The sequence below is a fragment of the Citrus sinensis genome, chromosome 2, assembly GCF_022201045.2.
Source record: "Citrus sinensis cultivar Valencia sweet orange chromosome 2, DVS_A1.0, whole genome shotgun sequence".
Classification (NCBI taxonomy): Eukaryota; Viridiplantae; Streptophyta; class Magnoliopsida; order Sapindales; family Rutaceae; genus Citrus; species Citrus sinensis.
Genome location: NC_068557.1, coordinates 13,653,827 through 13,668,876, shown reverse-complemented (window position 1 = coordinate 13,668,876; position 15,050 = coordinate 13,653,827). Strand labels below are relative to the sequence as shown.

Here is a 15,050-nt window from a genome sequence, read left to right as displayed (position 1 = left end):
ATTCCAATTTTCTCCATAAAAGTCACCTCTAAATCCCTCACAATATTTTTCTACCAAATTTGTGACAACTCTTAACTTTTATATAGGCGAATTTTGAGATCAAGTGCGGGTGATTAACATTAGAAAATATACATTTAATAAAAATCAAAATTTTCACTAACAATGTTGACAATACTAACAATTTCATCACCTTTACAAATTGTTATAACCCATTTTATTAATTTTTTTCATTTGTTTTTAAATATGATTTTTTTGTGTTTTGTAAGTAAATCATAAATTTATGATGCTTGGATCAGAAAAACAGACATGAAATTTGAATTCCTAGGCTCAAAGCCTTTGAAAGAATTGCTAGCCTTGCAATCCAACATTAATTCTAAACGGCTTAGATCGTGCCATGTATCCAAGCTCACATGCATCTTGTTGTACTAGATATAACACTCATCAATCTAGTAGTTCAACCACCTTGACAAATGAGCCAATGTAAGGTCCTACTTTGACTTCATTTGTAGCCATTGATTTGTGGAATCTAGCGAGCAATTTTAGATCTTTAGATTGTGTTAGTAAAGTTAATCTAACATTATAGCTGTAAGCTTACCAAAATTATTATGTAAATACCCACAATCGATCAACTCAAAATTTGCCTATGTAGAGGCAAGAGCTCTTACAAATTTTGTAGAGAGAAATTTGTAGAGCATTTGTAGAGAATTTATGGTGGATTTTATAGGTAGTACTGTAGAGAAATTAAGTGCAAATCTAGAGTAAATTTTAGGAAACAAATCTAGAGAAATTAAGTATGTTACAAAGATGATGGCTTTTCAGAGAGCCATCACAACAAAAAAAGATGATGGTTTATAAACCATCATTAAAAATGACTCCTCTTTCAATGAGACTGTCTAAATTGACGGTTCTAAAACCGTCATCTTTGTTTGTTTAGAATTGTCATTGTTTCACATTTTTGTATTAGTGAATTTTTTTTTTCAATTTTCTTGTATTGTATTTCATAATTAGTTAAATAATATAAGTGTTTTACTTGTCAATATGGTGGCTAATTTTCTAAATTAAGATGAAGGATGAAGCTTAAAAATTCAAATCATGGATTTAATTACTCTCTCACGTGAGTTTCAAGTTTATTGGTTTCAGTTACATGTTTATAATTTGTATTTTTCTATCTGTTATTTTAATTCCATATTTATTTGTCGATCAAGATCCTCTTAGATCTACGTGGATATCTAGACATAATGTCGACACACCAACACGGTAGTGGAAACACTTTAATACGACTGTAGTACATTATATACTTAATCTCCATATTTATCCATAAAGTGGTTAGTTAAGAACTAAGTCATGTAATATTCGAACTGGTAAAAAGAAATACAAAACATAATTAATGCTAAGGACTAGTGTAAATCCATTTTATTTTTAACGTGTTTGTGTGTGCGAAGTGTTTTTTCTAGTTCAAGGTCTATAGGTTCAAGATTAGGTAATAATGACCTACGACCATGCATGCAAAATAAATAAAATAAAAATAAAGATGCAAACAAAACAAAAAATAAAGATGGGAACAAAACAAATAAAAATAAAGAAGAGTGAGAAATTACGATACTAACCTTATTGCGCTATTACAACCTTTCTATAAAAATACACAAAAATAAATACGTGAAAGAAATTAACTAAAAATTAAATTAATAAGATAAACAAAAAAAATTACAAAGAAAAATAAATGGAAAATTAAATTACAAAATTTTAAAGAAGAGAAAAAGAAAAGAAATACTAACCTTTAAATGTAGATTCACTTTTTTTTTCTTTTTTTTTTAATAATAAAAAAAAATACAAGAAAACAAATAAAAGAAATTATTCACAAAAATTAATTCTATGAATTAAAATTACTTACCTCCCCGGCAACGGCGCCAAAAACTTGTTGTGCAAATTTTAATGTACTCGCAAGCGCACGAATCTATTGTAGTATAGACTAATGGTGACAAGTGTCGATCCCACGAGGAGGTGGATTTTAATTATATATAAAATTAATTTTGTAAATGGGTAGTTGGATTTATGGGGGAAATGATTTGGAATATGCTAATACTTAAATTAAAATGGCGAGAATAAATTCTAAAATTGGAATTGCAATGGAGAGAATAAATTGAAAAGAAAATCTATTAAATTGACGTACTTGGGTATCTGGATCCGTATCAACATGCATCATGGGCTAAATAATCCGTATTAATGCCAATTAAATCATGAGGGGGGAATCCACACCTCATGAACCACGCTCTAATCAATATGGTGCTAAGGGCTTATCGTGCCAAATAATAATAACCTTATACTAGAGAGCCGGTGTAACCAAGGCGGTATCTAGACAAGATTAGTATTATTTGTCGACGAGAAGTCAAAACATCCACAAAAATTAGAGGGGAAGAGAAAGTAAATTTACCAAATTAAGCCCATGACACATGTTGAGACTTCACCTTCAACCCAAGCTTGAAAGAAAATTAGCCACTCATAATTGAACTAGGGGCAAAATGGAAATTTATTAAAATACGAAGAAAATACAAGATGGAGAAGGAATTACAGAAAATGGATCCCAAAAATGGATTCAGAGATATCAAATTAGGGGGGGGAGGCCCCCTTTTTATAGATACATGGAGTAAATCATGGCCATCGGATTAAAAACAGTTTGGACGCTCAGGATTGCGCCACGTCATCAGTCAACAGTCCACGTTTGACCACGCGGATGAACAGTAACACGGTTTGACCCGACTTTGAACAGTAACGCGGTTTGACCCGGATGAACAGTAACGCGGTTTGGTTGAAAATAATCCTGTGTGATGCATGCACCGTACGCGAGATTTTTCGTCCACTGATAATTAAAAAAATGTATTAGTAGTTATGATTGTGGCTCACATCTTTCATTGATTTTACATTCAGTAATAGCTTAAATGCTTTTTATGGCTCAAGGATGGGCATCCCATCTGATTTTCATAAAAATTGACAAATAAAGTTAAACTCAAATTCCCACGATTGAATTATGCACATTCATGTTGAAATTGTGTCATTAATCTTTAGATCTCAAATTAAAATTACCATTAGGATATGTCTTGAGAGTCAATAAAGTCATTGAACAACTCATTATTCAAGCCATGCCTAATGAATAGAATCTTATTTACACAATTATTAGATACATACCTCAAGGAGTGACAACTTGTATTGGAAGTCTAGTATGCGAGTTTATAACAAACACATAGCCTTTTAGCTTTGAGCTTTTTGATGTAGGTGCTCTTCCATAAGCCAAACATGTGAGAAACAAATGATACATCAAATATTTCACCAGCTACTCAAACTTTAGCTTTAATAAGCTAATAAACATCTTTAGGGATTTTATACATCATCAATAGCCTTATTCTTTGAAATGTGCTTCATAAACGTCGACAAGAGAGAGTAAATAGAATGAAGGAAATTTTGAAAGTAGTTTCTTGATAATTTCTCCTATGCTTATTGATAGGCGTATCGGTTATTGTAGGTTAACTAAAAGAATCAACTATAAGAGTTATAGAGTACCATTGTTTGTCATTTAACTGGGTATAAAAATTAAGTATCTTGTTGAATACAAAACAAAAAAGAACAAAAGTGAAAAAAATAAAAAATAAGACTTAATTTTCACAATAAATACGACCATAGAGAAGAAAAATTCTCAAGATATTGAATTGTCGAAGAATGGTTTCAATCTTTGTCAATTCACTTGAAATTCATTACCATTATTTGAATTCTCAATTTCTGTGACCCTATATGTATATTTTGCACAACAAATAGGCCACTCTACTTTGATTTTAACTTCCTTGGAAATAAATGAAGACAAGAATTATAAAGGTAATTTTTTGACCAACCTCAATTTTTTTTTGAAGAATTCTTTTATTATGAAAAGCTTTGGTGTTTGTCTTACGAATTCTTGAATTCTCATATATATAATTCCTTAATTCCTCAAGTTCATTCAATTATAATTACCCTTATTGCAAGCATTACAAAATTTGAATTAAAAGTTTTAATAACCCAAAAATGATTTTTCTCACATTCAACTGGTTAGTGGCAAGATTTACCATAAATCAATTGGTAAGGAGACATTCCTAAAGATGTCCTAAATGTAGTACAGTAAGCCCAAAACGTATCATTAAGTCGAAGAGACCAATCTTTTTGGTATGGGTTAATTATCGTTTCTAAAATTTGCTTTATTTCCCTATTTGTTAATCCAACTTGATCATTTTAGGACGCGGTCATTATGTAAAATACATATACAAATCTAGATGATGATGGAAAATGACCTATAAAATCTATTTCGCAACATTCAAATAATTCAATGACAAGAATGGGGCTCAAAGGCATCATATTCACTTTAAGATGGACCCTAACATTTGACAATTCTTATATATTTTACAAAATATATAACTGTATTGTAGTTGCATCTTTAAATATTGTGTGCCTATAGAATCCACATTGGAAGATTTTTGCAGTTGTTTTTGAAATACTATCCAAGCAACCCAAAAGGGGGGGGGGGGGGAATTGGGTTATTAAAAATTAAACTAAACAAATCACACAACAATTTAATCTATTGTCTTAATAGAATAAAAAACAATAAATTCAATAAAGCACAATAATAATAGAGTAAGGGAAGAAAAAACAAAAATAATGATTTTTACGTGGTTCGGCAATCCCGGCCTACGTCTGTTGAGTATTAGAAAATGCATATTTATAAAGGAGAAAACCGTCATTTTACATTTTAAGTCTTACTAACAACCCTTACTTTTATATATTTAACCTTCTTGTGATTTAATTACATGTGTTTTATTTTAATTAAGTATTTTATGTATTTTAGGGGCATTATAGTCATTTCACAATAAAGGAGAGATCAGACGGCAAAACGGACATCACTTTTGAACTCAGGACGGTCGAAAACCTTAGGAGGAGCATAAAAAGAAAAATGGCACTATTCACATGTACGGTACTATTCACGTGTACGGTACTGTATACGTTACTGTTCACGACACTGTTCACATAGACGGATGATGACGTGGCATTGACCGATGATGTGGCATTGACTGATGAGGTGTCACGATCCTGTTGGACTAAAATTCTTATGTACTCTTGATGGTGACGTGGCAGCATATCAGTGGACGAAAAATTTCGCGTACGGTGCATGCATCACACAGGATTATTTTCAACCAAACCGCGTTACTGTTCAAAGTCGGGTCAAACCGTGTTACTGTTCATCCGCGTGGTCAAACGTGGACTGTTGACTGATGACGTGGCGCAATCCTGAGCGTCCAAACTGTTTTTAATCCGATGGCCATGATTTACTCCATGTATCTATAAAAAGGGGGCCTCCCCCCCCTAATTTGATATCTCTGAATCCATTTTTGGGATCCATTTTCTGTAATTCCTTCTCCATCTTGTATTTTCTTCGTATTTTAATAAATTCTCATTTTGCCCCTAGTTCAATTATGAGTGGCTAATTTTCTTTCAAGCTTGGGTTGAAGGTGAAGTCTCAACATGTGTCATGGGCTTAATTTGGTAAATTTACTTTCTCTTCCCCTCTAATTTTTGTGGATGTTTTGACTTCTCGTCGACAAATAATACTAATCTTGTCTAGATACCGCCTTGGTTACACCGGCTCTCTAGTATAAGGTTATTATTATTTGGCACGATAAGCCCTTAGCACCATATTGATTAGAGCGTGGTTCATGAGGTGTGGATTCCCCCCTCATGATTTAATTGGCATTAATACGGATTATTTAGCCCATGATGCATGTTGATACGGATCCAGATACCCAAGTACGTCAATTTAATAGATTTTCTTTTCAATTTATTCTCTCCATTGCAATTCCAATTTTAGAATTTATTCTCGCCATTTTAATTTAAGTATTAGCATATTCCAAATCATTTCCCCCATAAATCCAACTACCCATTTACAAAATTAATTCTATATATAATTAAAATCCACCTCCTCGTGGGATCGACACTTGTCACCATTAGTCTATACTACAATAGATTCGTGCGCTTGCGAGTACATTAAAATTTGCACAACAACGTCCACGCCTCCAAGCTCACCTGGGTTGAGGATTTCACTATCCAAGCCTTCCAAGGCTTCAAATGTTTACAATTGACTTCCAAGGTGTCAATCAACCTTTACACCAAGAGATTATCCCCAATCTCTTAACCCAAGTGTATCCCAACACTTACAATCACTCAAAACAAATATTACAAATGTGTTTTTCCCTCACACAAAATATATGATTACAAATCTATGCTCAATGTGTGAGTAAATGAGTCAAGAACGAATTTAAAGATCAATGAATGTTGTATTCTCGATTACAAGCTTAATGATAATGTTGTGATCGTTGTTGTTTGAATTTGATTGAGCTTATTTATAGTTGGAGCTGAAAACTGGCCGTTATTCATTTTCTGCTCACTATCGGATCTCCGTTAACTGGATGTTGGATTGTCATTTGACTGGTCAATATGACCGTTGGGTTAAATTTTCAAATTGTCGGATCGCTGCTTTTTAGATGTCGGATCACCGTTAGTGTCCAGAGACTACTATTTAATTCTGTTCGATGTCGGCTAGCCGTTATTAAGATGTCGGTTAGCCGTTTGCTACAGTAGTTGCTACAGTGAACTATTTTATAAAATTATAGTTTGGCCCTAAAACTTTATAAAAGTATACTATGGCCCAAAATTTTATAAAACTTGGCAAATAGGTCCGTTTTTAGGATTTTAAGAAATACTTTCAATTAGACCATAAAATTGAAAAACAACCAATTTTATAAAATCATTTTTCATTAAAATATAAAACCTTAATAATGTGAAAATAATGATTTTATTTAAAATGTATAAAATAATTTGAGCTTTTAAAAACTTAATCATTCTTAATCTTGTTTGTTATCATCAAAATCAACATTATGGATACATATATGCTAACAGTTTTCTTTGAAGAAAAGTGGTTACCACCTACTTTAGAATAATAAAATTGAATGAAACTATTTATCTCATTGTTATGTATGCATCATCAAAAAATTCGATTAGAAGAGTACTTAAACAATTATGAATCATTCATATAAAAACTTTTCATCTCTATTAAAAATTTCCTCTTATATTGGGAGTAACAACTAGATGGAATTTCACTTATTGCAAAAAAATTGATAATGTTAGGATAACATATTATTTTTAGAAACAAAGTTCATCATAAAAATAATCATTGATAAGTATTGTATCAATTGAAGGCTTATTTGTAAGTCTTGATAGATAGTCTGCAACAACATTTTTGGCACCCTTTTTTTATTTTTGATTATGAGGTTAAATTCCTAGAGCAACAAAATCCATTTATTAATCTTAGATTGTGATAACTCTATGAAATGAGAGTTATTATGACACTTTTAGACTCAAATCAATATTACTTAGAGAGTAAATGATGTTTTTTTATTGCATTTTTAGCTATATTTTGTATGAGCATCCATTTAAGTTTATTTTTAAAAAAATTAATTTTGTTTTAGATCATTTTGTGCTCAAATTATGTGCATGATTGTAGGTAACCAAAAAGCTCAAGTTTTATGATGGAATACTATTGTAGCAGACTTGCAGAGATAACAAAAGAACTTGGCTATAGAGGAATTAAATTAAGTCTAGAACAATGAAGATGCTATGGCCATTGCTGTAGCAATCCTGTAGCAACGACAGACTAGATTTCACGTACGATAGCTAAATGATTGCGATTTGAAGCTTAAAAAAATGGAGATATGTGACCACACGCTTCTGGTTACTCTAATTCCAAGATATAAAAGGAGCACACAGGAAAAAAAAAAGGAGAGAGCCATCGGTCAAGGAAAAATAATAGAAAAAACAACAAGAAAACAGAGAAAAAGAGAGATTTGATGGCTGCAATAGAAGATTTAAGGAGAAAAAAGAGAGATCGCAAGATCAAGGGAACTCAATTCCTCATATTCTTTTCTTGTTTTTCTTTATTTATGGGAATGTATTTAATAGCTAAAATGATTTTTGTTATTGTTTTATCACAAATCATGAACTAAACTTTGTTGTGGTTGGGTAATAAACAAGCTTAATGGGTATTTGACTGATGTATGCGTGTTACTTTGTATTTGCTATAGTATTTTGTCTTAATTTTACTTATTGCAATTCCCTATTTCGGCTGACCACCCATTTAGTGGTACTAGCTAAAAGGAGCCTAGAAAAGGTCTGACTTAGTAGAATAAATTAAGACAATACATGGTTTTAGATTAGGTTAAGTTCAATTAATCTTGATTTGAATAAGGCCATATTTGGTCTAAAATTAGTAAAGAACTAGACACATAGATTTACTTTGTAGGGTAGCTGTAACGTAGAACATATAATGTTATATATAATGTTAGTGTAAAAATTGGTCATTGTTAGGTTGCAATTAGATATAAGATATCCAACAAGCGATAGTTGAGGATGCATGAGGGATTCTGCCCAGTACTGTAGTAGATGCCGTAGTAACAGAATCTTAATTAGAAAAATAGTCATAATCATTAAGTAAGTTTACTCATTCAACTACTTCTTACTTATTGATTACATCCTCGTGTTTGGCTCGAGAATTTTCCTTATTGCATTTTGTTACTTGCATATTTAATTTAGTAGTTCATTAGAATAATTAATTATTTTAATTTATTTACATTGAAATTGCACTGTTAAGATTACTGTCGTAAATCTGATAACATCAATCCCTGTAGAGACGATCTAAATACTCATTAGTATATTACTTGTTGTGTACACTTACACATTGACGCCTATTGCATTAGAAATCACCCAATAAGTTTTTGGCACCGTTGCCGGGGATTGATTGTTTATTGCGATTTGTGAAATCAATTTTAGTTGGTGCGAAATTTTTATTTTTCTTTTAATTTATTTGCTTTGTTGACAGAAGTGCTCTAGCAACCTTGCATGTGTAAATACAAACCTGTTGAATTTCAGTTTCATCCAGAAATTGAAAGAACTGCAAGGAGACTGAGAAGAGAGTAAAGAAATTTAAAAGCTGCTATAGACATGGATGATTTGGAAGATTTAGGGAATGTGAATCCTCGTGGAGTAATAGAACCAATCAATGTACAAGGAGGTCACGAAGGTCAGAATGGGCAAATTATTCATGAGCAACCAGGAAACAACAATATTATCCACATGGCAGACGATAGAGATAGATTTATAAGAGATTATGCCGTATTAAGTCCTCAAACCATAAATCTTGGAATAATCAGGCCTGAAGTGAAGTGGAAGCTAATAATTTAGAGTTCAAACCAGTGATGTTTCAGATGCTTCAAACAGTAGGGCAATTCAATGGACTACCATCAGAAGATCCTCATCTACAGCTTAAACTATTTTTAAAAGTAAATGATGCTTTCAAGATTGCTGGAGCATCACAGGAAACATAGAGACTCAGACTTTTCCCATTTTCCCTAAGGGATTGAGCAAGGGTATGGTTAAACTTTCTACCATTGACTCCATTAGTACATGGAATGACTTGGTTGAAATTTTAGTACTTCCCACCGACCAAAAATACAAAATCGAGGAATGCAATCACATCTTTCCCTCAATTTAAAGATGATAGCTTGTATGATGCATGGAAAAGATTCAAGAAGTTACTCAGGAGATGTCTTTGTCATGGTATTCCTTGTTGTATATAGTTGGACACTTTCTACAAAGGTTTAAACCCAAGCACTAGATTGATGGTGGACGCTTCAGCAAATGGGGTCTTGTTGTCTAAGTCTTACAATGAGACTTATGAAATTTTGGGGATGATAACCAACAACAACTATCAGTGGCCATTTACCAGATAAGCTACAACAAGAGAAACAACATGAGTTCACAATGTAGATGCCTTGACAACATTATCAGCCCAAGTGACTTCATTAACAAATATGGTGAAGGCTATGACAACTACTCCACCAGCTATCAACCAAATTGTTGAGGTATCCTATGTTTATAGCGGAGAAGGGAATCTATTTGATAATTGTCCCGGAAATCCAGCCTCAGTCAACTATATGGGCAATTTTAACGGATAAAATTAGAACAATCTTTACTCAAACACTTACAACCTTGGATGGAGAAAACACCTAAACTTTTCATGGAGTAATCAGAATCAATATGCTGCAACATCCAGCGGACAAAACATGTCTGCTTTACCACTTAGATTTCACCAGTAAAATCAAAGGCAATGAACCAACAACAATGATTAATTTAGTTCTCTTGAACTTTGATTAAGAAGTGCATTGTGAAGAATGAAGCGGTTGTCCAAAAGCTAAGCGGTATCCTTGAGAAACCTAGAGAACTAGATTAGGCAGCTTGCTATAGCATTAAGCAACAAACCTTAGGGCAATTTACCCAGCAACACAGAGGATTTGAGAAGGGAAGGAAAAGAACATTGTAAAGTGATCAACTTAAGGTCTGAAAAGGATGTCGATATCCCTGTTGATGTATAAAAAAAAGAGTTGAACCCATTTTAACCTAAGAGGAAACTCAAGTTGAAGAGGAGCCACAATATTCCACTTTCTAGCCCACTGGTGTGAACAATTAAGCTACAACATCTGTAGAAAATGATGATCTAGCACTTATTGGTGAAGATATTGCATCACCTACTACATCAGCTCAGAACATGACAAAAGAGAAGCAACTTATATAGCCTGCTACAGTATAACAGTTTAGGCACCCATCACATTTTCCACAAAGATTCTAAAGAAAAAACAAGACAAGCAATTCAACAAATTTTTGGAAGTGCTTAAGTAGCTACATATCAATATTCCTTTTGTGGAGGCTTTAAAACGAATGCCAAATTATGTAAAGTTCTTGAAAGATATTTTGCCAAGGAAAATAAGGATTGAAGAGTTTGAAACAGTTGCTCTAACACAAGAATGCAACCATATGCTTCAAAATAAGATCCCTCAGAAGTTAAAGGAACTAGGAAGCTTTGTAATCCTATGCTTCATAGAAACTAAATATAGTGGCAAGGCATCTTATGATTTAGGAGCTATCATCAATCTCATGCCTTTATCAGTGTTCAAGCAATTGGGAGTTGGAGAAGTTAGACCAACAATAGTAACTTTACAACTTACTGACCAATTTCATGCTTTTCTAGAAGGCAAGATTAAAGACGTATTGGTAAAGGTGGATAAATTCATTTTTGCAGTGGATTCTATAGCGTTAGACTTTGAAGGAGATAAAGAAGTGCCAATCATTTTAGGAAGACCCTTTTTAGCTATTGGAAAGTCTTTAATTGATGTGTAAAAAGGAGAATTGACTATACTGGTTAATGATCAACAAGTTATAGTCAATGTGCTAGATGTTGTGAAGAGTCCAGATGATGTTGAAGATTGTAATTTTATCAATGCTATAGATTTTGCTATAGCAGAGAGATTAAACAATTGCCATAGTAAGGAAGAAGTCAAGGCTGTAACATTTGAAGAATTTGAAGATGAAGATCTTGAAGCAGCTGACATATCATTGAATTAAAGTGGGGGAGAGGCAACCTTTAAGAGCTGACAAGCACTTTGAATCTCTAGATCTTTTAAATAGGGAAGTAAAACCTTTTATTCCCTCTATTGAGTCACCTCTTGTTTTAGAATTAAAGTTTTTACCTTCACATTTGAAGTATGTTTATCTTAGTGATAATAAAACACTTTCTGTAATCATTTCATCTTTTTTTAATGCAAATCAAGAGAAGAGGTTGGTGGATGTATTCGAAAGATACAAGGAGGCTATTGGATAGACCATTATATATATAAAAAGAATTAGCCCCTCCATATGCATGCACAAGATTTTGCTAGAAGATTACTGCAACAACTCTATAGAGCAACAGAGAAGATTAAATTCTATCATGAAAGAAGTTGTAAAGAAGAAGATCATCAAGTAGCTTGATACTGGAATTATTAACCCAATATCAGACAACTCATGGGTAAGTCCAGTACAATGTGTTCTAAAGAAAGGTAGAGTAATAATTGTAGTAAATGAAAAGAATGAGCTCATTCCCACAAGAACAGTAACTGGATGGAAGTCTGCATGGATTATAGGAAGCTAAACAAAGCCACAAGGAAGGATAATTTTCCATTGTCTTTCATAGATCAAATGTTAGACAGACATGCTGGAAAAGAGTGCTATTGTTTCTTGGATGGATACTCAGGCTACAACCAGATTGCTATCGCACCAAAGGATCAGGAGAAGACAACATTCACTTGTTTTTATGGCACATTTTCTCTCAGAAGGATGCCATTTGGCATGTATAATGCTTAAGCAACTTTCTAGAGGTGTATGATGTCTATTTTTTTTTTTTATAGATATGGTCGAGTAAATACTTGAGGTATTCATGAATGATTTTTTTTCAGTTTTTAGATAATTATATGATGATTGTTTGCATAATCTAGAAAATGTTCTTAAGTGATGTGAGGAGACAAATTTGGTGTTGAATTGGGAGAAGTGCCATTTCATGGTATAAGAAGGGATAATTCTAGGCCATAGAATCTCTAGAAAGGGAATAGAGGTGGATAAGGCAAAAATAAATGTGATTGATAAACTTTCACCATCTACTTTAGTTAAGGGCATAAGGAGTTTCTTAGGTCATGTTGTGTTCTATAGAAAGTTCACTAAGGACTTTTCTGAAATAGCCAAACCTTTATGCATGTTGCTAGAATATGAAAGATCCTTCAATTTTGATGAGAATTGTTTAAAGGCCTTTGTTGAGTTAAAGAGAGCTCTTATTACAGCATCAGTTGTTGTAGCACCTAATTGGAGATGCCTTTTAAGTTGATGTGTGACTCTAGTGACCACTCTGTTAGAGTAGTGCTAAGGCAGAGGAAAGTCAAAAATTTTCACTCCATTTATTATCCTAACAAGACCTTACCCGATGTACAACTCAACTATACTACCACTGAAAAAGAGTTGCTAGTAGTTGTTTTTGTATTTGATAAATTCAGAGCCTATCTGGTTAGCACCAAAGCGATTGTTTATACAAATCACTCAGCTATAAAGTATTTGATTTCAAAGAAAGATGCCAAACCAAGGTTGATTAGGTGGATTCTATTACTACAAGAGTTTGAATTGGAGATCAAGGACAGAAAATACGCAGAGAATCAAGTAGTAGATCATCTTTCAATATTGGAAGCATATGCAAGTACTCTAACTAAGCAAGACGTAACATAAACTTTTCTTAATGAGCAGTTGCTAATGATACAACATGCACAATGCTACAGTAATTTAATTTCCATGGTATGTACATTTTGCTAATTATTTAGTAAGTGGATTATCACCCCCTAATTTGAGCTACCAGTAGAAGAAGAGATTTCTCGATGATGTCAAAAGTTATCAGTGAGATAACCTTACTTGTACAAGATATGTTATCAGTGAGATAACCCTTACTTGTACAAGATATGTTCTGACCATGTGATCAAAAGATGTGTTCTTAATGAGGAAATTTCAAGCATGCTACAATCCTGTCATGCTGCAACATATAGTGGACATTTTGGAGGACACAGAACAACAGCAAAAGTTCTTCAAGTTATTATTGGCCTTCTATTTTTAAAGATACTTATGAGTTTGTTAAATGTTGTGACAGGTGCCAAAGAACAAGGAATGTTTCTGAAAAGCATGAAATGCCACTAATTAATATTTTGGAGGTTGAACTTTTTTATGTATGGGAATAAACTTTATAGGACAAATTCCACTTTCGTTTGGCAACTTATACATCTTAGTTGCTGTGGACTATGTACTCAAGTGGGTAGAAGCTGCAACATTGCCAACCAATGATACTAAGGCAGTGGTGAAGTTTCTTTAGAAGAATATTTTCTCAAGATTTGGCACTCCAAAAGCCATAATCAGTGATGAAGGAACCCATTTATGCAACATGATGTTTGCTGCAGTATTGGTTAAGTATGGGATCAAGTATAAAATTGCTACAGTATATCATCCACAAACTAATAGTTAGGTAGAAGTGTCCAATAAGGAGATAAAAAATATCTTGGAGAAAGTGATGAATCTCAATAGAAAGGATTGATCTCTCAGATTAAATGACTTCTTATGGGCATACTGAACAACTTACAAAACCTCACTTGGCATGTCCCCATACAGAATTGTCTACGGGAAAGCTTGTCACTTGCCCTTAGAGCTGGAGCACAAAGCTTATTGGGCAATAAAACAATTGAACATAGATATGACTGCTGCAGCAGAACAAAGAAAGCTACAACTTTGTGAGCTAGAAGAGTTAAGGTTGTTTTCTTATGAAAATGTAAAAAATTACAAGGAGAGGACCAAATAATGGCATGACAAGCAAATCCAACAAAGAGAACTCATTCCAGGTCAATAAGTTCTGCTCTATAATTCACGACTAAAGCTTTTTCCTGGAAAATTAAAATCTAGATGGTTAGAACCTTTCAAGCTCATTAAAGTTTATCCTCACGAGGCTGTTGAACTTCAAGATGAAAGGACAGACCAGGAATTCAAGGTGAATGGACAAAGAGTAAAGCATTACATTTGAGTTGCTGTGAACAATCCCAAGAAGGATTTGTTCTTCAAGGATCTAGCTTGAGAAATTATGGATAGTTAGGCTAAATGACCTAAAATCAAGCGCTGATTGGGAGGCAACTCAATAAGGAAAGTTTAAAATTTTTAAAGCATTAAATTTAGTCTTAATTGTTTAATTTGTCTTTTTGTTATTTTAATTTTGCATCTAATTTTTTTATTTCCTTTTATTGTATTATGTTAATTTGCTGCAAGTAGAAGTTGATATAAAAAAAAAAGTCCTCTATTTAGGATATTGAGTAGCCAGGTCTGTTCATGAGCCCCATGTTCAACCTTGAGTTAAATGTATCTAATGATAAGACTATATTATATCATCTTAGATGCTACTACTGCAGTAACTCTAATTTGTACATTGGTCAAGCAATTGGGTTTCATCACTATAAATGATAGACATTCACATAAAAAATCAATGATATATAGAAAACTATTTGACTGATAAAAAAAATTATTTTGCTATGGCGTAGGTTGAA

General features: G+C 33.0%; 1 non-coding gene across 1 annotated transcript; it reads right to left on the bottom strand.

Moving 5' to 3' along the window:
* Positions 1–9,577: 9,577 nt before the first annotated feature.
* Positions 9,578–9,685, bottom strand: LOC112495845 (small nucleolar RNA R71). Its single transcript, XR_003062221.1, has one exon. It is a non-coding gene; the product is annotated as a small nucleolar RNA R71 (small nucleolar RNA).
* Positions 9,686–15,050: the final 5,365 nt, after the last annotated feature.